Source organism: Chamaea fasciata, unplaced genomic scaffold (assembly GCF_029207755.1).
Source record: "Chamaea fasciata isolate MVZ Bird 193981 ecotype frontalis unplaced genomic scaffold, bChaFas1.0.hap1 SCAF_5, whole genome shotgun sequence".
Taxonomy (NCBI): domain Eukaryota; kingdom Metazoa; phylum Chordata; class Aves; order Passeriformes; family Sylviidae; genus Chamaea; species Chamaea fasciata.
Window position 1 is genome coordinate 74,411,962 of NW_027094090.1, and position 27,543 is coordinate 74,439,504.

The 27,543-nt window shown below is 45.4% G+C and overlaps 1 long non-coding RNA gene across 1 annotated transcript in view; it reads left to right on the plus strand.

Moving 5' to 3' along the window:
- Window positions 1-21,092, plus strand: part of LOC136290045 (uncharacterized) — a 36,491-nt gene extending 15,399 nt beyond the window's left edge. The window contains exons 3-6 of the long non-coding RNA XR_010720940.1: window positions 499-623; window positions 7,770-7,841; window positions 8,646-8,886; window positions 16,624-21,092. This is a non-coding gene — a long non-coding RNA (uncharacterized lncRNA). The remainder of the gene's footprint in view (window positions 1-498; window positions 624-7,769; window positions 7,842-8,645; window positions 8,887-16,623) is intronic.
- Window positions 21,093-27,543: the final 6,451 nt, after the last annotated feature.

A 27,543-nucleotide genomic window follows, 5' to 3' on the forward strand; every position in this document is an offset into this window, starting at 1 on the left:
GCAAGAGGGTGAAGTGTTATATGTGGAAAAGGATGATAATGAGGTTACTTTTTCCCCCAGGAGGTCATGGTGACAAGTCCTTGAAGGACATGGAAGTTAAGTGCATGCCAAGAGAACCCAGGTGATGAGGTCTGGAAAAACCTAACCTGTATTCTTTTCTGGAGGAAGGGGAGAATTCAGGAAGAAAAGGCTTTTACATGGGAAGTAACAAATTAGCAGGACCAGAAGATAGTCTGTAGGGAGGGAGGAAGCGAGTGTGGGTGGCTGGTGCCTTTACAAGCTGTTCTGAACAAGGTGCCAAACTTCCTGGGAAGCTGTTTGGGGTTAGCCAGTTTTTGCAGCCTTGCAAAAGGTTTTTGCCCTTTCCCCGTGGGCAGTTCACACGCTTCCTCATCGTCCGGCCAGTTTACATCCTTGGTTAATTGGGAGAAGTAGCTCCCTCCTTAGCTTCCCCTGCAGAGTGGAAGTGGGAGACTGGAGCCCTTCCTTTCTTCTCAGGGCCGGGATCCTGGAGCCGTGGCTCAGACTGAGTCCTTACAACCCTGGATGGAGAAGTAGTCGGGAACAAATGAGGAAACGGTGGGTTGAGCAAAACCCTTGCGCTGTAGAAATCTTTCTTTCAGGTAAGTGGGAAGGGGGTGGGGCATCAGCCACCCCTGCTGCGATAGCAGCGTGTTTTCATTGTGATGCAAATCTCTTCACGTAATTTGGGTCACATTCAGGTTCACCCAGTTCTTGTGGCTGGAACTGAAACCAGCACGTCTTCACTTTTGCTTACAGCTCTCAGTGCTCTCCTCTCTCACTCTCACGATCCCAGGGCATGTTTTGCGACAGGGCTCCTGCATCCCTCCTGGAGAGATGCCGTTCCATGGAGCACATCGGGGACCTCAGGGAGCCGGGATGTGACCACCCCCCTCTCCTCCTCGCCTGTGGCTCTTTGGTGGGATGTACCAGGCACTCATGGGCGTGCTCTGATGCTGTGAGGTTTCGGAGGGCGGTTTCGTTCAATCAGAGTCGCTCACACAAACCCTGCAGGGCTGACACCCCGAGCAGCGCCTGCAAACACAGAAAGCAGCCCCGCAGCACCCGCTGCTGCAATCGCTGAGACGCTGCCCTGCACCCCAGTCCGGAGGGCTCTGAAAACACTGCCTTTGCTTCTGGGAAACACGGTGTACAGATTTAAACAGGAAATTTACAGCCTTCTTGCACAAAACTTGACATCTCCTCACCCCCTGCTTGGAGTGAGCGTGTAAATGTTTAAGTCACATCTCTGTTATCCTGTGTGGCGTCTTTGTTCCTCGCCTCCCCTGCTTATGTTGACCTTCTCTTGCTGCGCAGTAGGCATCAAATTCTGGGGCACAGGGCAAAGGCTGGTCTTGGTCACCTCTTCCCTTGCCCCCCTTGTAATGGCTGACTTTTGCTGCTGTCTGATGTGGATTAGTGGGGCTCCCCTCTGGTTCTGGGCCCTGGGCAGTCACCTCAGTTGCTGTCTCCTAAACCTAATTCTGTTCTGCTTTGTCCTGAATATAATGCTCCCTGGAATTCATTTTAAATGCAGAGCAGGGTCAGGGGATGCTTCAGGGACAGCTCGGGTGCTGTTAGGACTCGGGCTATGCTGAAGGCACTTCAGACCCGTTTTGTACAATTGGCTGTTAAGTCACAGTGGTTTCCTGAGCCACCTGTTGGAAAATCACCTCCAGCAAGCTCGGCTCCCTGCAGCTGCTGCTGTCTTTCCTGGTATCCAGGCTCACAGGGTGCATTCTGTGCATGTCTCCTCCTCCCACCCACGCCAGCTCAGACCTAAAAATCTCTGTTGCCCATCAGTGGAGGGTCGAGCCCTTGATCTTCTCCATCCTGATCCTATTCCTTGTGCTTTCTGTCCCTGGCTCTGACCCAGCTGACAGGAACCTGCCCATGTTCAACAGTCATCAGGCCATTTTGGTACACTGAGTGGGGACTAAGCGCGGTGGAAAAGGCACAAATCTCAAAGTCCTGCATTTCAAAATCACCTCTTGCTTTGAGGGATCTGATCCCACTTTAGTCTCACAATCCTGTGAGGCAATCTAGTCTCCTTGCACTTCACTGCAGCTGCTTCTGGTGAGAAGTATGGCAGCTGCTCCATACTGCATAAGAGAACACTTTGGCAAAAGAGACCTAATGATTGTGCTTGGCTGCATCTGCAGAGGAAAATTAGGGTGAGGGAATGTAATTATTGGAGTTTGGCCAGGACATTGGATAAAACATCTGCATTTGTGCCGTTACATGATCATTTGCAGTAAAGGAAAGCATACACAGTCAGCGTTAGGTCACTCTTCTGGATGCATAGTGTCATGAGGAATGTTCTGCCCTCTCCATCCATGGGGAATGGGGTTTTAATTTTTTGTACATGACAATTGTGTGAGTCAACCATTTCCCTTAACATAAATCATAGAAAGAGGTAGTGGTCCTCTCTAACTTCATAGGGGCCACGGAGAAGCTGTTGGTATGTTCTTCTGAAATAACCCTGGTTTCCTGGACTTTTGTTTCACGTATAATTAGAGAAATAAAGGCAAAACCAGAACCTTGGATCTGTACAGCCTGAAACAGCAGGGACAGAGGAATAAGGGTTTTTTTCATTAGGTCTGTGTCTCTTCAACCTTACCCCAGCTGAGACCCTAAGAGGTGAGGGGCTGAGTTTGGGTTTTGAGGTGATAATGCTCAAGATGCTGAAGTTCTAGTGGATTTAGTGTGGGACAAGCTGGTGCCCTGGTCAACCTAAAGTGGAAGTTATGAGAACAGCTACTATGGTTTCTCTGTTGATTTGTAGCATCCCTAACTCATAAGCAGTCCCAAACCCAACTGAGGGGAGAATTTTGCTTTGGTGACCATCTTTGACCCTTCACAGTTATTTTAAGATCCCTTAGTGATGAAGATTATAAGATCATCACAGAGGAAAAAAAAATTGTGTGTTTTGGCAGTAGCTAACCTGAGGGGGTGGTGAAATCTGTAACCTAACTCGTGCATGTGACTCATATCAAAGTACAAATGATAGATGAATGTAGCTGATATTGATCACAAATTTGACATCACTTTGATCAGCTTCAGGATTAGCTGTGCCTGACAGCATTCATTCTTGAAGCTGGACTCCTTCTCAAGGTGAACAATAGCATCAAATGATCTCTTATTAAATAAAATTAAAAAAAAAAAAAAAAAAGGAAAAAAAAAAAAGAAGAAAAGCTCGTCCAGGCTCACTGCCATCCCTAAGGAAACAACCAGCTTGTTTGGGATGAACCACGGAACTGCTGTGAGAAGGAGCCACTGACTTATTCTGATGAAGGAGGAAGTGCTGTGTTGCTGAGAGAGCATGAGGAGCCTCCAGATAGTGGCACTAGCTCTTGGAAACAGCTGTACTATTTTTTTTTTTTCCTAACAAATTCAGGAAAATGTAGGGGGATTTCCAAAGATGAGAGTTGTGGCTGTAAAGAATGGGGGCTGCTCCAAACAGTCTCCAAACACAGTTATCCCCAAGAGAAATTGTGCTGTTTTCTCCCAGCTATTAGTGAGATAACTTTTAACCTCAACAAGAAGGTTAAGAGGAAGTTATTATGATGAAATGTTTATTAACAGGAAAACCCCATGGACTGTCTTCTTAGTACCTAAAGAAAAGCCTAATTCTGCTGGGGGGAGGTGAAAGGCATTTCTTAAACCAGGGAATGGACTTTCCATTCTTCCAGCTCTTGAGACCTTCAAGGGGGCATCAGGCAACCCCTCAGCCAGGGAGTTGGGCTGCAGGATCCCTGTCATGTGTGGACACATGGCCCCACTGCTCCATGCTGTCAGCTCACAACTGGTTGATTTTATCTTTGTTCCCCCTTGAGGGAACTGTGTGTGATGCCCAGAACATCCCAGAGAGGCAAGAAGGCAAGAGTGGTTCTTCCACCTTTGCCTTGAAATGTTGAGCAATAGCAGCTTGGACCTTCAGCATTTCTTGGAAGCTGCGTTCAGTTTCCAGGACTGCTGGTTCTGGCTGATCTGCCACATATCTCCAAGGCATACATCTCCTGTGCTGGGTGTAAATCTGCAACAACACATCCTAGATTCCTGTAAGCTCAGACATCCCCCTGCCCCCATTCGATTGAGAGAAACCCCGAGTTCCTTTTTTAGCTTCCTTTGTTGACCACAACTCACGTCAGCAGTAAAGTCCCCGCCTGCTATGCTGCCTGCCAGCGTGTGTACATATGGTCTGCAGAACATGAACGCACCAAACCACTTCATAGCATTGTTGTTTTCTTTTGCCTGGTTTTTTGGGGGTGGTTTTTTTTTTTGGGTTTTTTTTTTTTTTTTCATTCTCTCGGTGGAAACTATTAAGGACCAAAAGCCTTTGCTAATAAAATTCACACAGCTGCTGTCGCTGCAGATGAAATCCTGACACCACAATAGGGATTTCAGGCCACGGCTGGCCCCCTTGCAGAGTGCACTGAAAGAGGACAATGCATTTCCAGAGCGTGGAAAGCCCTAACAAAGACAGGTCACTGTGTGTCTGGCCACCAGACCTGTGAGGCTGCTCTCTGCAATCAGTGCAGGTTTGCCATTTCCCCCCTCACCCCTGCCCTTCCTCCGGGCACAGGTTGGTTTGGTGAAGTCAGATGCCAATTCTGTCCTGAAGGTGCAGGATAATAGAGCTCACCTGGGGCTCACATTTGGCCTGTCAACAGCTGGCCATTTGTCTTCTCAGCTTCCAGTTGTCTGATAATGAGAGATTGTAATGAGAGTGCTGACACTACAATGTGGTTCTGCTAAAGGCCAAAGGTAGGGGCAAAATGAACTCTGTTATTGTTTTTCCCCTTCTCCTAAACAGACTGAAGGTGCTGTTGAAAGGACTCCAACTAAATTAATTCACAGGTCTGAGAGAGGCTTCATTTCAGGAGGAGTGGCCTGCTACAGAAATAACATTTATGTTGGATCCAGCCATGCCAAGCTGGGTGGCCTTTGCAGGGTGGCAGACACCTCACATTGGGCAGGAGTGTTTAAAGGGCAGAAGAATGTTCAGTTTCCATGGAGGTCTCTGTTTCTGAATATCCCTCTTTTTCAGTACAAGCCAACACCTATCTATAGGTTTGTGGAGGACAAGACACATCTGAACCAGTACCTTTTGGTGCAAATATAGCCAAAATAGCCACAACAGAAAATTGCTCTTATTCTTCCAGACTTATTCTTTAAGTCATCAACACACAGACATTAGATTTCTGAGCCACAGGGCTTTCAGTTCTTGTGTGTGATAGTTTGTGCCAATTGCAATAGGGGCTGCTTGAGTTGGCTGCTTGTAATGAAAGAGTTGTGAGTGAAGGAAGGTCTTGATGGAAAAGAGAGCACTGCTGCCCTGTAAGGGCCAACAGAGTTTTTACAGAGCCTTCCTGAACTTTGCTTCACTATGCCTGTTGCCCCAAGTGTGAGATGTATGGCTGAGCCATGAGGCAGGGCTGGATCCATCAGTAAGGAGAAAGGAGAAGGAAAAGTCTTTTAAACAGTCCTGGCTGTTTGTGTGTTAAAAAAAAAATAACTCCAGGAAAAAAAAATCCTCTCCTCCTCAGCAGTGTTTCCCAATTACTTCAAAATCCTGTCCTTGAGCATTTTGCTGTGTTTGTTAGAAACCACATGTTTATGAAGACACTCCTGAGAGGTTAAGGCTTCTGCTCCTGTGGCCCAGAAATGGGATGTGCCAGCTGGGGTCTATGGGGCTTGATCCTGCAGTTCTTGTTCTCACAAAGGTCTCAGTCTTGCACCTGTGTGGGGGTGCAGTGCAAACCCTCATCCCATTCAAGCACGATGTGAACAGGGCCTTGTTCAATGCTCAGCCTTGCCCTGGGTTTATGGGTGAAGAGGTAAAGGGAAAAGAGGACTAAGGGAAAGGACGTATTCATTGACTTCAGGGGGAATAGGCCTTCTGGCTTGACTGGAGACTACTTGTGAAGGTCATTGCATGAGTGTGAGCTGGTCCTGTCAGTTCCTGTTGCCACCTTGCATCTGTAGTAAAAAAACCTCACCAAGCAAGCAGCTGTTAGTTGTTTACTTATAAATAAGTTATATATGTTGGCCTGATTCAGTAAAATTGGCTATTCAAAATTACAGGTCTTCAAAGCTGTTGCCTTCATGTTTTGCCCCAACCCATTACTGCTCCTGATTAGTTAGCAGCAAAAATACATAATAAAATACAACTTGTACTCAGATGAGTCCTGGCTAAAGCCAAGCTGAGATACAGTAAAAAAAAAAAAAAAAAAAAAAAAACCAAACCCTCATGACTCTGAGCCACACTTAAGCTAAATCCCCAGAATATAGAAAATTACCTCAACCCTGGGAAAAGCAGAAATTTTAAGGTGTTCTCCATGCAGAAAGCAGTGAAAGTAACAAATCAGAGCCAAGACTAGACTAATACTCATAATGTGCACATAATAAAGCCTCTGGATATTGAACAGGCTGGAGCTTGAATTTTTCCAATTGTGGCAATTCCTGCATAAAACATATAGTTGTGATGATGAATTCAGAGGATGTTTGCTTTTTAAAATATTACTTTCAGATGAGAGGTACAACTTTTCCCATGTTTAAAAATAAGTATATGTGGTACACCACCTTTGATTTTTACTGTTCTTCTATCTCTTCTGCTGGGTGTTTGCTAGGAGGACACAGAGAGTGCAGAATGACACAGGTGGCCATGTATTTTAGCCTCACACTTGTGTTTTACATGGAGACTGACAGTAGGTCTGTGCTGGTAACATCCCAGACTTGTCCTATGGCTAGAGGTGTGCAATACCCACAGCCCAGGGCTGGGAGGATTCCTACCTGTTCCTACTAAATCAACTTTCTTCCATCTTGTTTGCTGTGACTTGGCTTTCAGGACATGTCAGACCTTTTTTTTTTTGCCAACATGAAGTGCCCTCTCATGCTTTATCCCAGAGCCTCCCTGGGAGGCTGTCACAGTCTTTCTTCTGCCTCCAGGGACTTTGGCCTGTCTCTCTCTCCCTGGTGGATGTGGTGACACCTGGGCTTTTGGGGGCTCAAGCCTGGTTTTTCTCAGACCCAGAAATCAAAGCAGTTTTGCATCAGCCTTGGCCAGTTTCCATTCTGGAAAATGGATGCCAGTTGTCTCAGTCCTAGATGAGTGCCCAACCTACTCAGCTGCTGCTGGTGCTGGCTTTCTTCTCCTCTCACTTTCTCCTCTCTTTCTCCATCCTTTTGTGGAATCCTGAGCTTTGTGAATGTGATGAGGGCTGTAACTCAGGGCTGTGAATCCCAGCAGTCAGCAAACATTTGGAATGTGCTGCCCTGCTTTGTGAATATGGCCTGCCTCACTGAATCCAGCTCACCAACCTAAGAATAAAGACCTTAATTCTTCCTGAGGCCCTGCAGAATATTGTCTAAGAGTCCTTGGGATGTGGTGATATGTTGCAGTCTCTTTTCTATTTCAATTAAAAAAAAATCTGTTTTATTCAAGCATTTTCCAAAGCACAAGCAAAACCTTTGAAATTTCTTTTTAGTTCTCTGGTGTGCATGAGTGAGTAATGCTGAAAGAAGAGCACAGGGCCAGTGCTGTGTCAGGTACTTGCCCTCAACATGAGTACTGCTTGTAGATGCTCCTTGTTGATCTCGACAAGACATATCTCCCCTTGCTGGTGAGCCAGAAAAAATACTTAAAAATCTTCTGCTGGGTATATTTTTCCTGTACTCATTAAATGGAAGGATTACCTTTTCATTAAAAGTGACTTTCTTTGTATTTTGGGGGATGTCTTTTCCAGTGCAGAAGGCAGCAGTGGTGCCAAACGAGAGTCAGACCACACTTGTGTCTGCCTTCTTCTGACGCCAGCCTGGTATGTCAGATGAGTAAACATCAGCCTTGGGGGGACTCCAGTGCACCAACTTCCCCATTTTTAAGTTGTGAGGGGGGAAAAAAAAAAAGTTTCTTTGTGAGATGTCTGATGAAATTAGCTGTGTCAAGATCAGCAGAAATGCTGCTTCCTCTGTCTGCTTTTGAGGCTTAGCAGTTGCTGTGATTAGGGCAGAGTTTTTGCCCCTGATCTGGAGAAGTGCAGCTATGAACACTGCCATGAACAAGGCAAAGGAGTGTTTGATTCCCTTCCCTCCAGGTGAGGGCCAATGGAGCAGGTGTGCTGGGAGCATGAGGAGGTTTGTAAGGGGAAAGAAAAAAAAACCCTCAAACCATCACAGCCCTCCCCGGGAGTAGCTCTTGAGAGGCCTTGGAGGGATATCTCAGAGGGACAGGACAAAAGGTTCCAAAAGAGGCTTTTACCCCAGGATTATTCCAAGACGTTTATTCTCAAAGGGTTCCAGGGGGCAGGAGGAAGAACAAGGAAGTACAGGGGTCTTATCTAGTCTTCCACTCAGGGAGGATGGCTGGCACTCAGCCAATTAGGTCAAGAAAGGAAGGAAAAGTCAAACCATGTGGTTACAGGCATTAGGGGTCTTGGGGGAAAAACCATTCCCCAGAGAAACACAACACACAGGGGGAAAAAATACATGGAAAAATTAGAAAGTGAACATGAGATTAATTAAATAACCAGACAGTTAGAAAATCAGAAAATCCCAAAGCAATTGGTATATTTTTATCTCCTTTATGACAGTGATGTTGGTACCTCTCCTTTTCCTCTCCACAGCAGTGTGGCACTTCTCTGAGAGCTTCGGTGACAGGATTCACATTTGGGACAAAAATACAGCCATCAACAAGAAAGCCCAGAAATAACCTCCGCGGACTATAAGGTTTCAGAAGAAATGGAGAAAAGATGATCCTCAGACAAGGGAATCAGGCTTGGCTGGGCTGGGCCACCCGGGGAAGACATCCATCTCCCAGTCCAGGGCTGCCTCCAGAGAGATGGATGAAAGAGATGCAGACCTGAGGTGCAGACCTGACCCATCCCATGGAGTGACCACTCATCCTAACAGGGCTGCTCCTTGCAAGTCTTGGTTTTCCACACTGGAGAAGTAGCAGCAGCTGGGCAAAGGCATTTCTTCCTGGGACAAGGCTGGGCCCTGAAACCCTTGTCCTGTTATCTGGTGGTGATGCAGTGTTGATTAGAAAGGGAAGGCTTTCAGGAAGGTGTTAAAAAAATTAATTAAAAAATGAGAAAACTGCAAAAAACCCTGGTGGGAAAGGTTGTGGGAAGAATCAGGGGTTTCCCCTAGGGAAACCCACTTTGGCCTTTTTAAGGCATGTGAGCATCTTTACTCTGCACAGTCCCTTCACTGACCACAGGACACGGCCTCTCCTGCAGTGCAGTGGGTCTGTCCTTCTTGAGGCCTTCCCTGACCTCTCCCTGCCCTCCTGCAGGGCACCACTGATGCACAAAGAGTCTTCTGCATGGTTTTGGCCACTCTCCTTTATGCAGTCTTCCCTTGATCCTCTCCTTTTGATGACTGCTACCTCCCCTCTCTCTTTGCAGGAGGGTCTGTAGCTACAGGCAGGAGTGTCTGCAAGCCAACAGCTCGTTGTCCCTCTCCTCTGCCCTGGGATTTGGAGGCTGAGCTGGGACATCACCCATCCAGACATTTTGCATAGATCCACACTGCTGGCATAAGCTCCATCAGCCACAGTGCTGTCTTCCCATCCCTTTCCACATCAGATAATGTCCTGAGGCTTGGAAATCTGAGTCCAAGCCATTGGTTATTGAAAACTGTTCCTGCTACAGCTGCTTCTCATTGCTGCTTCCCTCCCCTTCCCCAGTCTTTTATTTCTCCTTCCTGGCATGACTTAGGTGGGCATGCATGACTTACGAGTTTTAATTTCCTGTGGGAAACATTTCTCATCGCCTGCAGGTAGGTGTTTTTTTTCCACCCTCCCCTGCCTCCCCCATTAAGCTTTTCCTTAGCTTTAAAGTTTTTCTGTGTCCTTAAACTGCCCCTTTTAAGGTCCCAAGCCCCTTTAGATCTCATTTACTTCAGGATGTTACTTGACTGGTTTTCAGTGGTGTTAGAGCTCATTCACATACTGGATAAACGAGGGAAAAACCTTTTTCCTTGGTAAGTGTGAAACAGCCTGTCCATGTTGATATTTGTAGCTGGGAAACTTTCAGTGTCAGTGCATCCTTGCACACAGCATTTAATGGTCTGTCAGGTATGGGAGACTCTAGATGAGGGGAGGAAGTGAAATGAAAACTTTTAAATTCCGTGCTTACCAAAGGGGCAAGGGATGGATACGTGGATGTGGGTGTGTATTCTGCATGTTTGTGTATCCCAAAGTCTAAAGAGGTGTATGGATATCCATACACACATAGAGACACATCTAGAAATGCATACACATAGCCTGAGCCTTGAAATGCATCTCTTCCCACCCAAATTTTTCCATCTGGGATCTCAAAAGATACTCCTTTGTCATTTCACTCCCACCCACAGATTGCTTTGGCCTTTATGATATAAGGTTGTACTTCATAAAATTGTCCTGCCCCAGGACTCTCGTGGCCCACAGGGCATTTAACCATCACTTCCAAAGAGACTCATGGCCAGCACTTGTCCTGCTACTCCTGAGGTCCTTTCCACCAGCCAGAGAGCCGAGCATGGGGGTTTTCTGGGGTCTTGGTCTGCCTACCAGAGCCTGAGACTGCCCCAGCTGTGCTGACTGATTCCCTGAGCTCACCTCAGCACCGTGAGGAAAAGCTGTAGCAGGTCTGTGCCACAGCCTGCTCTGCTTGGGAGTGGCAGAGAGGAAATCACAGCCCACGAAGGAGCTCTGGCAAACCTGCAGGTTTGGGAGAGTCCAGTGGGGCAACTGCTGAGGTGGGAAGAGCAACCTGGATTGATGTTTACTCTTTTTTTTTTTTCTTTTTTTTTTTTCTTTTTTTTTTTTAAGGGCACCCCTCATCCTGACATTCCATATATTTACCTGGTCTTTTTTTAAAAACAGTTTGTAAATACCTGACCTAGATTGAGTAAAAGGCTTGACTGGAGAAGCACAAAACTCAGTGCTTTACACTGGGAAGAAATTCAGAAGTTTTGCTGAAAACTGAAGCTTTTTTCTCTCCAGTCCCTCCTCACTCATTTATTAGCTGCCTCTGGCTTGGGTACCTGCATAGCCCCACGTAGCACTCCACAGAAGCTCTCCTTGCTCAGCAGCTCCATAAAATCCTGATTTTCAGATGAGCTGAGTGTCTAAGCAGGCTCCACTGGCTTCACCTGATTATCACGAGGCTCCTGCAACAGCCTACCACTCAAACTCAGCAACATCAAAGGCCCTGCGCAGATTCACAGCAGATAAAAGCCAGGCCCAGCCGTCGTGGGATACACCCATTCCCTGCCCACGTAATGCTGCTTTCCCACCTGGCTGTGGGGTGGGAGGAAGGGTGGGACCGTGGCTCATTAAGGCAGCCTCTGCCCCCATTGCCTCTCTGCTGGAGGCACCCACAGCCCCAAATGCTGCCTTTGCCTCGGGTCTGGCAGTGCCCTGCCTGGCAATAAATGCCACACACTGCAGACAGGAACAGCAGGGTCTTTTCCTGTATCCACACAGTGTACTTTTTCAGGGGCTATTTGGACAGTAGCACTTTGCCTACAGATTTGTGTGAATCCAGTGTGAAGTGTCTGAAATCTTCTTTGTTTACGCCCATTTTTTAACCTGCGGGTTGGAAAATTCCCAGTCCCTGTCTGCCTTGCATCCTCCCCATCTTCCAGGGTAAGGCAACTTGTTCTAGACTGCAGCTGATTTGGGCAAAACTGAGAGCTTTGCTCTCCTTTGCTGGGCACAGGGCTTGCCTGGATGCAGCCTCTTGATTTTATTGAAATGAATCGGTTTTAAAATCCTGGATTCCACTGGGTTTCCTGTGAAATTAAATCCTGAAAGGAGTAGGCACCTTTTCAAAAAAAGGCCCTGCTGTCAGCAAAATGCAGCTCAGAATAGTGGGGCAGCATCCCTGTGTGGTGTAACAGGCTGCCTACAGGCTGGAAAGGGATGAGTTTGCATAGCTTAGCTTATAGAAATTGAACAGCAAGTGCCAGCAAACTGCAGCCATAGGAGAAAGCTCAGAAGGTTTGAAGTGTTGCAGAACAAAGCTACTTTTATGATTAAACACTTGCCAGGCAACCATCAAATTCTTTGCTGAAACTGGAGCTTCCCTGGTAGCACCACGAGGGCTGGCCAGCCTGTGAGGAATTCTTGGCATCGGAGCAGCTGTCCCAGAGTGGTACAAAGGGCTCTGCCAGTGTGAGATGGAGCTATCAATAGGATGTCTATCAGGACAGGCAACAAATGGGCCACTGGTCTTGGCTTCCTCTGCCTCTCCAGCCCCAGAGAGTGTGATAGACAGTGGTAACAATCCCCAGACAACTGTCACAACATTTCTGTGCAAGGTGTGGTAGCCCCTGAGCAGCCCCTGTGGCTCCTGAGGAGCCCTGGGCAGAGCTGAAGGGCTGGAGCACAGGGAGAAGAAGCCTGTGGGGTGTGATGTCTGCATGCCCCTGGGGCCCAGTCTGCTCAGGGAGTGGGCAGGAGCTGTCCTTGTGGGGCAGGACACTCTTGGGCCTTCTCGTGGACTTGTCCCCCAGGAGTGTCCAAGGAAATGGCCTGGAAGTCAGGCTTATATAGGATTTTATTCACAAGGGGAGTCATGCCAGGCTCACAGCTTTGCAGTGCTTCTGATCTCCTACACTCATGGTGAGGGGGATCTCAGCTGTGACCTTTCTGAAGGACTGTTCTCTCCTATATAAAATGGAGGTGATAGCAATTACTATATAGCCAGATGAAGCCTTTTTTGCAGGGAGAACAGGAAGGGTGAAGACTCCTGAAATTTTGTGAGTTTAGTGTACTTTGGTGACTGTGCCCACCTGGGTGTATGGCTTCATGAAAGGGGCTCGTGCACCAGTGCCTCCCTGAAGAGGGGTGAGAAATACAGGTTAGAGCCTTCAGCCCAAAGTCTCTTTGCTAATGCTAAGTTTGTTTGCATCGAGATGTTATTTATATAGAGAACAGCTCTTATTGCTGCTGTTTTGCCAGAAAACATCCTCTGGTTTCCGCTGGCCTCTGCCCCTGCAGCATTAGAGATTATTTTCCACATTTGTTTGCTCTCATTAACGCTTCCAGCAGAAGTCTATGGGCACTGAGCAAGGAGACAGGGCACAAAACCAATGGCAGACTGGGAGAAGGATGTGGCATGTGAAAGCCCTGCAGGAATGTCTTTGAATACCACCATAGGAAAGGGTTTGGAGGTTTTGCAGTGGTTGTAATGCTACACAGCCCTGGTGGGGCTGTCCCATTAGAGCTGTGTCCCATTAGACAGCTCGGATGAAAGGATTTCACCTCAAGAGCTGTGTCTGCTCAAAAGATTTTACAGGGCTGACAGTATCCAGGAACCTTCTGTACCCAACAAACTGTCACTGGAGAGCACCAGACAAGTGCACAAAATAAATAGCTGATTTTACTTTGGGCATGAATCATGTTAAGCCTGGCCAGCTCCATCCACTGGCTTCTCCTTTAAAAGTGCATGTCATCTGGGATTTCTATACCAGCTGGAATGACTCATTTTGCAGGAGTGTAGTAGTGGTGGTGCTCTGTAGTGAATAGGGGCAGGGGGAAACCCATGCCAGAACAGAAACATGTCAGGTTTTTCTGGAACCAGGTGAAGTGGGGGACTGGTCCCATTTAAATAACAGATTTTGGCTCAGGCTCCCAGTGCACCTATTTTTTTTAGGGTGAGGCAAAGAGGGAGGCCAGTTAATACATGGTGAAAGAACTGGTCCTTCCTGTTGGGAGCTGTTGGTTTTTCCCTGCTTACCCTGTTTATTTGCAGGCAGCTGACTTGTCTTCTTCTCAGCTTTCTCTTTGCCCAGCTAATGCAGACTGGCCATCTCTTCCATTTAAACAGAACCCAGCAGTGTTTCGATGCCAGGGAAAATACCAAAATGTTGCTCCGAATGCCACAAAGGATTCAATTATTTCCTGGGGACAATATGAAGCCTATTGAATTGCAAGTGATGGTTATCGTCTCTCACTTGTGGAAGAAAAGGGCTGAGAGTGAGTGGAATAGAAATCATTGTGCAGGCAGCTTTTGCCTATGAAAGTCACCCAGCTGAGTTGATAAAATTAGGTTAAACATGGAGTGCAGGAAGAGAAAAGGGGAACTGAAAAACTTGGCGCTTTCTTATCATTATCTCTTCTGGTCTGCACTGGGCTCCAGGGATTGATGACAGTAAAATGGGAACATGCTCAGCTCTGATAGCAGGAGAGGCAGGGATGTTTCCAGGAGTCTTCTCCACTGCTCCTTCTGGAAACCAGCAGATCCCAGTAGGGCAGAATTGCAGGGATGAGAGGGAGCTCATTAGCTGTCTGAATGTTTTATTGAGTGGAGGAGAAATGCTCTTCTGGGAAAGCAAGAGAGGAGAGCACTCAGAAGTCTTTTTTTTTGCCACTGTTTTGTAGCCCACTTGCCTATTTTCTGTAAGAATTTCTGAAGATGGAAAACAGGAGATGTGTCAAGAGACTATCAGGAAACTGGTTTACGTAGTTGTGCCTGGTAGTAAACAGGAGGCATGTGGGAGCCTGTGTGTATAATGCCTGTTGTACAGGACTGTCTTTGTGTGAGATTTCAAAATAGTTCAGAGACTTAATTGTGGTAAAAACAAGTAATATTCAGTGTGTGGTGTAAAGGAGCTGGGAGAAAGTGCAATCTGCTCTTTGAGACAGCCTCCCTAGCAAAGGCTATTGCAGATATTTCACCAGTTAAAGCACCTGCATTTTGGCTATTCAGTGACAAGAAACTCAGGTTTTATATACGGGCTTTGTAGACTCAGCCAAAAAAAGGCATTTGTTAGGTAGCCCAGTAACTGAGTCTGGTACAAAGAGATCGTAGCTTCTACAAAGAAGCTCAGATAAGCAACAGCTGATTCCAAAAGCATTGCCTGAGATATAGCCCTTAATCCTATTATGGCAGGCAGTGGCCTCTCCAGGTCTCTTTCAGTTTGCTGCTGTTTTGTGTTTTAAACAGGCAGGATTTTCAGTTTGCTGCATGGGAAGACTTTTTTTTTTTTTTTTTTTTTAAGGAAAGAGTAGGAAAACAGACTCACATGGTGTGTAGGTACTTCTGTGTTGTAAGAACTGTTGTGGTCACAGCAAGGTTAAGGAGAAAGAGAAAGGTTCCTTTGTGTGCCAGTAGGTGGGGATTTGAACTCAGTTTTCAAATTAGGAATTAATAAAGAGGGAAAGGAGACCCTGATAAAGAGTCCAATATGGTGGGAGAGTCCACAAAAAAGAGCAGCTGGCTTGGCTCAGCCTCAGGGGGTTTGTCCTGCAGAGGAATGTGTGCAGGGATAGAAAATATGGCTTGCCTCTGCTCCCCATGTGACACTGAGGGCCAGAGCACTGTCCTGGCCAGAGGGGGTGAGGCAATGATGCCAAAAGAGCTGCTTGCCCCTCGCCTTCCCTCCCTCCTAGCATGGCCTCAGTGCTGTGGGGAGCCCTCAGCTTTGCTGCTCAGAAACCAGCAGCATCAGGTAATCCTGGGGATTCAGGAACATGCCCAGGCTCTCTGCTCCCACTACTGACTCTGCTGGCCACCTGGCTGCACATGCTCCTCTGTCTCGAAGGTTTACAACATAAGATCCTGAACTGCGCTCTAAGCACAAGTTCTCCTCTCCAGTCAGATCCAGTTCTGTGGGTGTTTTGGTGTGAGGGCCCCATGAGAGTGTGGAGCTGCTAGGCTTGGGATGTAACTCTGAGCATTTTGTTTCTCACCAAACAAAGCGGGGCATTTCTTGATTGTGGAGATGTCCATTCATTGTTTATCTTCCTCCTTCAAGGCTTAATACAGCAAACTCTGAAAATGTATCAGCTGGTCCTCCCACTGCCTACCACCCCACCCTCACTTCCTCCAGCTATTTGCTTTGAGTTATTTGCTCAGGATTTCTCTTCCCTCTGATTTTACAAGTTTGCCTTGCATAGCAAAAAACCTGTTATTTTATTCTCTCTGGTATTTGGCAGGAAAACAAAACACAAAAAAGAAAATGATAATAATTGGTTTTTTCCTGATGATTTAGCACACAAGAGTTCTTTTTAGTCCTACTTTTTGCTGCTGTGTTGAAGCATCTTCTTTTCTTAGACATGCCAAGAGCTACTGTGGAGAGAAGTGAACAGGGTGTCTCTTAACTGTGCTTTGCTAGGCTGGCAGTGGGCTCTGAGCTGAGATCTGCCCATCCGCCTGGTGCTCACTTGCAAGGCTCCCTCACATGTTATTTTGATCCAGGTGATGGAATTGGACAGAGCAGCTTTTGTGCAGGGGTTTGCAAAGCTCATCTCTGTGCAGTTCTACTCCAGTGGAAGTTGAAACAGGTGTGCTGGAGCCACTGTGCTTGTTGATATAGATATAGATATAGATTTTTTTTTTTTTTGTGGTTCATGTTCCCATGCATTATTTTGCTTCATGACATCCCTTATTTTAGGTTGGGGTAACCTTCATCTCCTCAGGACATGCGAAATGGTTGGTTAAAGATTCCTGGCATCTTCTTCCAGTTAAGTGAGGAAGGACTGGTTTGACAGCTGGGTTGGTTCAAGAGTGTATCTGAGCAGTTTCATCCTTTATTTTGGGTTGCATACTTCTTTGTTTCAGCCATGAGACTTGCCTCTTTTGTGATATTTTTTGGTTTTTCTTCCACCACCAGCTGAGAGCAGATGATGCACAGAGAGCACTGAATGAGAAGGCAATGCAGCAAGGCCAATGAGATCAACTCTCCTAAAGGACTCTTCTTAGGGCTAGAAGGAAGAAGCTTGGGGATACAGGCTGTTTTTTTACCTTTCTCTCTCTTATGTTATCAGTCATGCCCTGGCCTCTCCTGCTTGTACAAGAAAAAGGAGTCCCTCACCTTCCTCTTATTGCCCAGCAGGTGAAAAAAGCTCGGTCACAGAGTGAAAGAAGCTGGAAGAGGAAAATAAACAGCTGAGTCATTGCTGCAAAAAAACCCCAAAACCCAACCCAACCAAAAACCTACAAGAATGGGAGGACTAGGAGGGGCTGGCCATGAAGCTTTGAGAGAAACCACAAATGCAGCAGTGGACCTTTACAAAGGCATTTCTCCATCTGGCAAGACGGCTACCAGGACTCCCACAGAGGACATGGAAGGTGCCAGGCAGCACTTGCCCAGGGACAGTGGCAGCATTCAGTGGGTTCCAGCTGCTGAGAAATATGTGGAAATTACATGCTGTAAGTCAGCTAAATAAACCAGGCAGAAAAATGTCTGAGTCAGAAAAACTGGGCCATTAAGTTCAAATGCGTTATTAATTGAAAAACTGCTTAACACAGCTGGAGATCCTCTGGGTATGGGTAACAAAAATATGATGGTGAGAGAACCAATTAAAACACTAATTAGTCCTTTTAGGAATTTCTCCAGGTCCATTAATGATAACCCTTAATTGTAAGCTATGGAAGAGAAAACTTATCTATATTGCTGCTGCTGCTGCTGCTGCCTTGGACATTAGTGCTCTGTTTGTGTGTGTGTCTTGCCTTTTTGTGTCTATACAAAAATCATTAACTCAAGAAACTGCACACTTACCAGTGGCAAATGCAGGTTAATGGAAAATTCGAGACTTGGTCTTCCAACCCTGTGGGTAGTTCAACAAAGAATTATATACTGGAATATAATTTATACAGACCCATCTTTTGAAAGGAAGGACTACCAATTCTTCCCTCTCATTCCCACAACAGCAGAAACAAAGCAGAAGCACTGCAGCTGAAACAGTTTGCAAGAATTTGCATTAAGTGTTAATAACAAAGTAATTATCATACCAGTAACTCTAATGAAAAACACAAGGTCGTGCTTCCAGTAGATTGTGTTCTGCAGAGATAGAAAGAGGTTTCATGCAGTCCATTGCCCTTGCTTACAGAATACAGTTTCAAGATTGAGGAATTCAGCTACTACTGAAGTGAATGTTCACTTGATCTTGGCCTCTGCAGCTCTGCCTTCACCAATAAAAGCAACTTTGGAATGAGTTGGGTGAGGGAAAATGCTGATGTGCTTGTAAATAGCAACACCTATCCCTCAGTTTCTTTGTGGAGCTGTTTTCCTGTTCAGGCACCTCTAGAAGAAACCATTCCCATGTTTGGATCTTATTTGAATGTGTGCAGAGGGTCACTCCTTCTGCTCAGAGGCAATAGAACATCTACAACAAACAGCAAAATTATCAGGACACCAGAAGCCCTCTTGTTCATTGCTGAAACTTTTCTCAGACCATCGTGTTGGACTTCCATGTTTTCCCAAATATCTGATTCTTAAGTTTTCTTTAAAATACTAAGTTTTACATTCCTGAGACAATTTAGGTTGGCATGCAAGTTGCTGAGCAGATTTTCATTAGCTCTGATTTTCATTTAGTTCATTAGTGGATGAACTAAACTGCACATGGACCTTTGCATTCACCCCTTAAGTTTGCAAACTCCAGGGCAGGCAAGCGGCACCTTGCTTTAAATAAAATACATTTATATTGTCTGGAGTTCTACTGCAAGGAACTGAAAGGAATGTTCTGCGTATCCAATGATTAAGGCTTATTTTCCTCTTTCCATGACTGGGTGGTTGGTCCTCTACATCCTTCTGATGCTTGGCCCCAGCTAAAACTGCATGACAAGTGCTTCAGTAGCTAAATTGTCCATTCACAACGTGAAATCTAGAGATGCCCAGTTTTCTCATGCTACCTGGTATCTTGAATTTTGTACAAAGTTCTCTGGAGTCCACCAGCATGAGAATTTTACCCTGGGTCTCACAGCTTTCTTGAGAGATTTTTGAATACATCTTTGCATTAATGCATTTGAAAAATGCTGAAGATAAAAGGTTTTGTAACTTTTGAAGCAGAGCTACAAAGATGTATTACTCTTTTTTTTTTTTTTTAACTAATAATTGGGCAAAAATTTGGAATACTTCGACTTTGCTCATATTCGAAATTTTATGTTGAAACCAGGTGGGACAAATCATCTCTAAAGAAGCATCTGTCTGTCACTGATGACAGAGTGCTTGATTTAGAGCAGATGCCCAGCTTTTAAATAGATGGCTCAAAATAGGTGAGGCAAATCCTACCCACAGGGAAGGTTTGTGATCAGTTGAAGCTTGTGCAAGGCTATGGAAATGTGTGTTACATTTTCCATTGTTGAGATTAAAAAAAAAAAACAAACCTGGGAAAATCAAATACCCAATGACTGTATAAATGATAATAGCCTAGAACAACCTTGCAAACCACTGGCTTGTTGAACAAAACATCATCTTACAGCTCTTGTGTGGTGGAGATTCCTCTATTTGCTTTCCTTTCAAGATGCAGCTGCAATAACAAGGCATATGTGATTTTAATGTGAAACCATAATCTGTCAGCCCTGAGAACCCAGGAGCAGGCCCATATAGGATAACTAGCTCACCCTAACAATGATAAACATGTCAAGATACAGAAATCACTTCTTCCCTTATAAATGAGAGAAAGATGTTGTGTAATTGGAGATGTCATGCTATGCTGGGATGAACAACATTCCCACAATTAATCATACCAAATACACTATGAAGTAGTTGCTGCCTGAAGACAAAGGAGGAATAAATACTCATGTAAACATGCCAAATATGAACTCTCCACAGATGTTTGATTGCTGCTCCATATTTAGCGTGAAGCACAGCCGTATGTGGAGGATTTGCTCTACATCCAAGCAGAAGGAGAGCTTGGAAAAGGGCTTCTGATGCTGCTGGAAACATGGCTGGTGTCTTTTCTAAGGCCCTTAGGGGACTGCTCATCAGGAGCTCCCCTGTGGACACCAAAGGAAAATTTGCTATTTTCTTGAATTAAGCCTGCACTGGGGCCCCGGTTGAATGAGAAATGTTTGGCTGACAGTGCAGCAGCTGAGGAACTGAAGCGAGTTCAAAAGTTCCTAACAACACTTCCAAACAAGAACTTTGTGAATACAATGCAAAAGCCACCATGCATATTTGCTGGAATAAAAAACCAAATTAGCTTCAAACTGGGTTTGTGATTCCTTCCTGACTTGTATGTTTACTTTTCATTAATATTGATTCCTTCTGACCTTCCAGTGCTTCTCCTTCATTGTACTTAATCCCCAGTGAATAGCTCACTGGCAACAATATTAATAGCAAAAAGAAATGTTAATGATAGAGACGACTTGCATGGAAGATTTTCACCTTGTGAATAAAGATTTTTATTTAATCAGAAAACCACATTTGGAGACTTCAGATGTTGCACTGTGTGTGACCCTGTGTGTGGTGAGGCCGACTGGCATGGCATGAATTCTGATATCATAACAAATGCTCAACAAGCAGTGCAGAGACATATGATATGTCCTGAAAACAGCTCAGACATAAGATCGATACATAAGATTAGGAAGCCATAACCTCTAGGTGACCCATATAGAAACAAGAGCAAGGGTAAGTTCAGGGAGTAAAATTATGGCGGAGATCTAGCTGTAACAAAGAGGTTTTCCACTGACTTAAGGTTTGCCCTGGCTGTTTTTTCACTGCTTCTCTTCGATTTCTTGGTCAGCAGCAGAGTTTCCCTTCCCACGATCAACAGTGATTTGGGACCGTGGTTGAGGAAGGCTTCTGAAGACTCTCCTCCCTTGGCATCTGCCAGGGATTCTGTGGCTGTATTGGTCCCTTCCAGTCTTTGGCCTGGGTTTCCTTCAGCTGTGTCTCTCTGTCCTTGTGAGAGAGACAGCTAGGAATGGCAAAGGCTGCCCCCTCTATTTTTGAAGTGTGTATTCCATGATGGGATGCTCCCCTGGGTGCCATTAGATCGCAGAGATCAGGATCCTGCACACACATACTCAGAGTTACATAGGAAAGACCTTGGTGTTCCTCTGCTGATTGATTTCTGCTGCTCATGCTGGTCTGCTCAGTAACTGAAACTCTCCTAGAAGGAAAAACTGCTTTTTGTTCCATGTTTTCCATGGGGAGCTCTTGCAGAATTAGGACTGTGGAACAGCTTACTCTGATATAGCTGTGCCAGGAGTCCTTTGGCCTTTCTTTCAGGGTGTAATTTGGTTTTTGTTTTCTTTGTTTTTGTTTTAATACTGTGGAAAAAATCCCCTTTCCATAAGAAGCAGCTAAACACAGAAATCTTTTACAGTCTCCCATATAACTGTAATAAAATTCGCATGAGGGAAGAAATTGTGCTTGTTTATTTGGTGCCCTTTATACCCCCTATGGCCTAGAGCTAGCACATCTGACAGCAATGATGAGCTGTGGATATGGGAATAACAGTGCTGTGAAATCTTCCCCAAAACAACAGCATTTGTGGTCTGATTCATAACTGCAAATGCTCTGGTGTGGGATCCATGGCACAGAAACTGACTCCAGGCTTTAAAAACTGTTTTAAGTTTAGAGTCATGTTAGACGTGGGAATCCATATTAGGTGTGATTCTTTGAGCAGGATCAGGCCAGCAGACAAAGTGTGATGGATATCCCACTTCCTTGGAAGAATCCTCACCCTCAGCTGCCACAGCAGCTACCATGACCTCTGGGCATATAAAAATCATATCACTAAGGATGTGTATGGAAGGCTGAGATTTTCCAGAGCCTTTAAGAAGTGCTATATGAGGCACTTAGATTCCTATGTTATTAAAATGCTTTTGAAGCTTTCACCCAGGGGAGACTAATTTTAGGCACCCACTTTTGAGAGTCTCAGCCCGAAGGGAAACAAACCACTGATAAAAGTTAGACAGAGTCTGTGTTTTGGAAACCTACCCACAGTTATTTACACGTCTGTGTATTATTTTTTATTGGTCACTGGGTTTTTTTGTATGTGTATGTGTGGTTTGTTTCTGTTTTGTTTTGTTTTGTTTTGTTTTGTTTTGTTTTGTTTTGTTTTGTTTTGTTTTTACAGTGCACCTACCACAAACCTCAACTCAAATACACCCCAAACACCCAGGCAGCCCCCAGTGTGCTGGGCTGCCATCCAGGGGGGATGTTTTGGAAGGGAGGAGCACACAGGATTGAAGCAGCAGTCTCCTGATGCACTGATGCACAGTGGGCTGCCCAAGGTTACCTGGCTCAGTTCTCATCTGATGGCAAATTCACAGCTGCTCCCTGAGTATTGAAGGTGATGTGGTGAGTGCTCAGTGTCAGAGGCACCGAAGGCAGTGAAGAAATCTGCTATTGCAGAGAAACTTGACTTTGACCCTTCCCCATAACTAAACTCTCTTTTTTTTCCCCCCTTCCTTTAAATTCTTTCAAGAATTGTGAGGCCCCAGAAACCTGAGGGAAAATTCAAACAGCTCAGGTCATTTTACCAGTCTGTGCAGCCATTCAGTCAGTAATAAACACTCTAGCAGGGCAATGATTACTGGAATAGTAGGGGGCATTCTAGCCAGCAACCCACATGAAAATGATAGACAGTTGCAGAAATCAAGAGAGCTACAAAGCAAAAGAACAAAAGCTTAAGTAAATGAATCAGTAGGCTGGGCTCAGAGGCATGACATACTAAGCGCTGTGCCTCCTATAAATTTGGTGAGTTGATGATTTACCATAGCAGGGCTTTTCAGTAAAGAAAATTAAAACTTCAGGAGGGCTCTTCAGTTCCAAGAAACAGCACCAAGAGAAACATACCCTTTATGTCACAACAGCTGACTTGGTATTAAAAGCATTGATACCAGTGAATGAGCCTGGAAGAAGCTTCAGACTCTCTCATTCCTATTAGGGTTTAAGAGCACCAGTGCCAGATCCTGCAGTTCTTACTTGAGCAAAGCTCTCATTGATGTGTTCTTAATCCGGAAAAAGTCAACATGGATATTTATGGAACTGTAGTGCCTAGGGGCTCTAATAAAAACTGTGCTAGACATTGTACCTATATTTAGTAGCAGCCAGTTCGTGTCTCAGAATTTGTGGTCTGCATAGACAAGACTGATAAAGCAGATATGGGGTAGGAATTGCAGTTATTCCTGTTTTACAGATGGGAAGTGAGGGTTGGAGATTGCAGGGGCATTTTCAAAGTCACATAGTGATGCTGGGTATTTATTTCCCATGCATTTTAAAGGGAATTGGACGTGCAGATGCCTTGGTGGTGTTGAAAGGCTCAGCCGAACACGGGCATCCCAGTTTTGGCGGGATGATGGGAGGTCTGTGGCAGATGTGTAGTTAGTTTATGTGTAGACATTCCAGGCAAGTCTGCTACACCAAAAGCATCCATTTTTGGAAAGAGTTTGCCTCAAGTTAGGGCTGTAGAATTCTAACCTACAGACAAAGGCTGCTGTCAGTGCATGGGTGTAAAACTATAATGGTAGAAACCAGAGTGAGAGGGAAAAGGGGAACCCTCAGATCCTCAACTACTCTGAAACCTCCTTTGTCTTTGGAACAGGTGGCTGCCCCTTCTTGCCTCTTCAGAAGCCGTGTGAACCCAACCAAGGCTTGGATGTGTCACAAATTGGTACCTGAGCCCAGGCTGGTGAGCTGTAGGGGTCATTTTAAGGGAAATCTGGCAGCTGTGCATGGAGCATCTCAGTCCATAGAAACCTCACCTGTCACAGGGACTTCGAGGCTAATGACAACCACCATGCCTTGGAAAGAGACCAACAGGGCCAAGAAGAGAGCTGGGAAAATTGGAAAGGGCTCAGAAAAAAGCTCACCAAGGGATCGGGAGCCTATGAAATCTGCCCTGTGTTGGGATTCATCAGAAGCTCCATGTATTTTACTCAAGGGAAGACTGCGAAGTGATTTGGTAGAAACATCTGTCAGGACAGTGACTTCTGAGAAAAAGCAAGATGATTTACTCTTAATTTATCTGACTCCTCCCTGTAAGACTCTGTGACTGAAAAATGCCTTTGTAAAAACTTGGTCACAAAATCTTATTTATTTTGTGAAGGATTAATGTCACCACTAGAACAGTGGATTGTTCATCACCGAAAGATTTGACAGCAAATCAAAAGCTTTTCTCCAAGCTGCAGACTTAGCCAGACATGATGATCACTGCACTTTTTAAACTCACACACAAGTTGAATTGAAGTTTGTTTATATGTGAATATTATATATTTTAAAAATCTGATTAAAATAACAGCAGAATAATAGTAATAGTAAAAGTCCGAGTTAGCAAAAAAAGGGGATTAGGTGCATGAGTGAAAGTAATGAACTACACTGGTGTGTGAATACAGTCACAGAATTTTTATTCTGCCTTTTTACAGTGCATTTTGCTGCTCCAAAAATGCCCACTGTCTTTAGTGGAAAAGCCTTCAATCCTAGATGAAAAGGAAAAACTTGTCCTTTTAATGCCTTTCTTCCCCCTCTCCCAACGGATCATCTGGAAGATAGAAGAATGGCAGAGTTTTACCACAAGGGGAGAGAGAAAGGAAAACCAGCATCCCTCAAATACCCATCCAGCACCCCATGGATACCGAGGGGAAAGCAAGGATGTCATGTGCTGTTACTTGCTGGGTTCCCCTCCACTTGCCTCCTCCCCACTTTTTCCCAGCCCCTCTGGAAGTGTGAGATGGGATTTCAGGAAGCAGTGTCCTTGGGGGGTGAGGCAGCAAGGCTGACACAGACAGGATAAAATGTCCAGGTGCATGGAGAAGGGATATAAACAAAAAAAAAAGAAAAAGGAAGAAAAGGCCTGCATGTGCATGCACACAAATCAATAAAAAGTGTAATGCATCTTTCCTTAATTAAATCCCACCCTGAACTGGCTGGGCAGCCCTGACCTCTGCCCCTCCAGTTTGCTGACTGGCACAACTGTTAGTAAATCACCTGCTGGGGCGGCTCTCCAGGGCTTTAAAGGTCATCTGTCAGCCACTGCTGGGGAGAGATAAAGAGGAAAAACAGAACCAAAAAAGTCTGGGGGAAAAAAAAAGGCACTTTATGAAAGCAAAGCCATTTGGGCACTCCAGCATTTCCAATGTTTACACTGCTGGCACCTGGGAGTGGGGGGCATTTTATTCATCCAGTTTCCCTGACTCTTTTGTATGCATTTTGCCAAGTTTTCAGCTACTTTTCTACTCCTTTTGTTTTAAGCTTTTCTTTCCTGCAGGGAATATGAATAGCTTGAGCCTGGATTTAGTCCAGTGGGACTGGGTCCCTGTCAGTGACGCCCTGGTCTCTGCTGGCCTCGTTACCTCGTCAGCCCTCATATCCCTCACTCCCTGCTCCAGCTTATGCCAGGAGCAGCCAGAAGGAGCTGTGCAAGCTCAGCCTGCTCTTTATTTCCACCAGCCTGTGGCTCCAGGCTCTCCACAGCTGTCATTTCAAACAGGGCTGCCTGTTGAAGGCCAAAAATGTTATTTCACCCAAACTGGAGAGCAGGTTGGGTGGAGGGGGGAGCACACACAACAGCTCCGTCCCAGAACATGAAAGAGCATGATTGTCATAGGTGATTCCTGCCACAAACCACTCCTACAGCTGTTTATGCTTGAAGGGATAAGCTGGCTTTATGCTTACTCAACACTTTCACTGTCACCTTATTTTCACCTCACACAAAACGTTGCCAGTGAAAATTATGTTGTTTTTGCAAAATGGGTACATGGGTGAGGCCCAAATAATCTGGGAGTTTTCCCCCACCTTATAATTAATGACATATTTTCAATAACTTGCCATCTTAATTCAGCACTGAACACACAGCAGCTTTGTCACACATTGATCCAAGTCAGGCAGAATGTGCAGATTCTGCTGCAGTTGCCTTTTTCTTTTCTTTTTTTTTTTTTTTTTTTTGCTTTGGGTTCCTTCATACGTTAAACTCAGAGGGAAGCTTAGGGATCTGAGAACCCACTCAGAGTAGTGCCATTCACAAAATGGATCACAGTCACTAGGCACCTCTGTGATGCCTGTCTTTATTTGTGTTCAAACTCAGGTCTTCCATGGAATGAAAACTACTGTCTGCCATGTAATATGTGGGTTTGAAGGTCACTGGGAAATTTTTACTCCAATTCAGAGCTCCAGTAAGGTTAGTGAAACCAGGGGCTTTTTTAAACCTACCAACTGCTTTTTCAGACAGGTGGGAAGAGAGCTCAAGCCAAATTCATGCATAGTGTAAGTCTATGACTCCAGTAGGTTCATGTCTGCATTGAATTTCACCGGCTTTGAGCACAAACCCATCAAGTACAAAACCCCTCAGTGGCCTTCATCTGCAGAAATATTCCCTCTTTTCCCTGATGCTCTTCCATGGGAAGGAATGGCTGTAGCCTGTCAGCTGCAGCCCTTTGGACTAGTTCTGGGTTAATGCTGAAGTTCATTGCCAGCTTTCCTAAGCAATAGCCTTCCTTATCTGGAGGACTGGCTTAAATGGACTTTGGTGTGGGGAATAACATGGCAACACGGTGGGGAGAATGCACCAGCTCAGTAAAAGGGACACACATGGCTCTGAGGATGGAGACTGTTTCTCTCTTACTGCACTCTGCCTGTCTCCAGCCAAAGCAGCAGCTCCCTGGGAGTTGGCCAGTGGGGTTGATGGAGTCCAAGAGTGATGACACTCATGGTGTGGCCAAACTGAAGAGTTTGGCACAGCATTGATGTGTAACAGGAGCTGTCCCTCGCACTTCTTGGCCTCCTGACTTGCTATCAAACAAATGGAAACTTGTACTTACAATACCAACCATTAGAAATAGAAAGGAGGGACAAATCAGCAGCTGGCAGGATAATTTGTTTAGGTTGGAAGAAATGAGCTGTTTAGTGTTTCAGAAAGGGGAAAATTCTCAACAAAGAAAACAAAGGGAATGAGGACACTGAAACAGGCAATCGTTCTTCTGCTACAGTAACTGTGCACAAGTGGTCCCCCTTCCCCCTCAGGTTGATGATCTAAACCCCAGCCACTACACCACGAACACTGGCTGCTTGAGGGGTCTTGGTGACCAGGGTGCTAACAAGAGGTGTGACAACCCAAGGTACACAGCACTAAAGAAGAAAAGCTGCGTTTTAGCTGAGCATAAGTAATGCTCAACAGGTATTTTTGAAATGTCAGTTTTCCCCTGTAAGGCTGAGGTGAGTCTCAGGCAAACGCTTCAAGGCATTGTTGTTGAAAATTATGATTCTTTGGTTAAACAAAGAACAACCTTTGCATGTCTGATTGGCCAGACAGGACACAGCAGTTCCATTAATCATGGAGTTCAAAAATTCTCTTCCCCTCACTGCTTATGTCAGGTCAGTCCCTTGCACGCAGTTCCACCCACCCCAGGGGGAGATCAAACAACATAATGAAGATGAGTTAAAATTCTGTTCATAAACCCACGTGTGCCAAATCCAAGCCCTGAGAGGAATGTGTGTTCAGCCAGGAATCTAAGCAGAGACACTGTAGTTTTACAGAGTCATTTGGGAGCCACTGTAACCCACAATGAGGGCTAAACACAAAGTAGTAAATGTTTTGACAAAACAGCTCCTTGTACGGAGGATGCTCTTTGCTGTTTCTTTCCTGTCTGACAAGGCACTGTTTTCTGGATGACAGGGAGGGAGCTGCAGGGAGCACATCCCCAGCGCCAGTAACACAAATCCAGTCCAGAGCTTAGGATCCTCTAGAGGTTAGAAAAAGATGTGGCAAAAGGGATAATGACCATTAGTTAATTAGACTTTTTTTCTCCCTTTTGGTGTCTAATATTTCCAGCTACCTTGGAGTGTTTTTTGACTAAGCAGAGG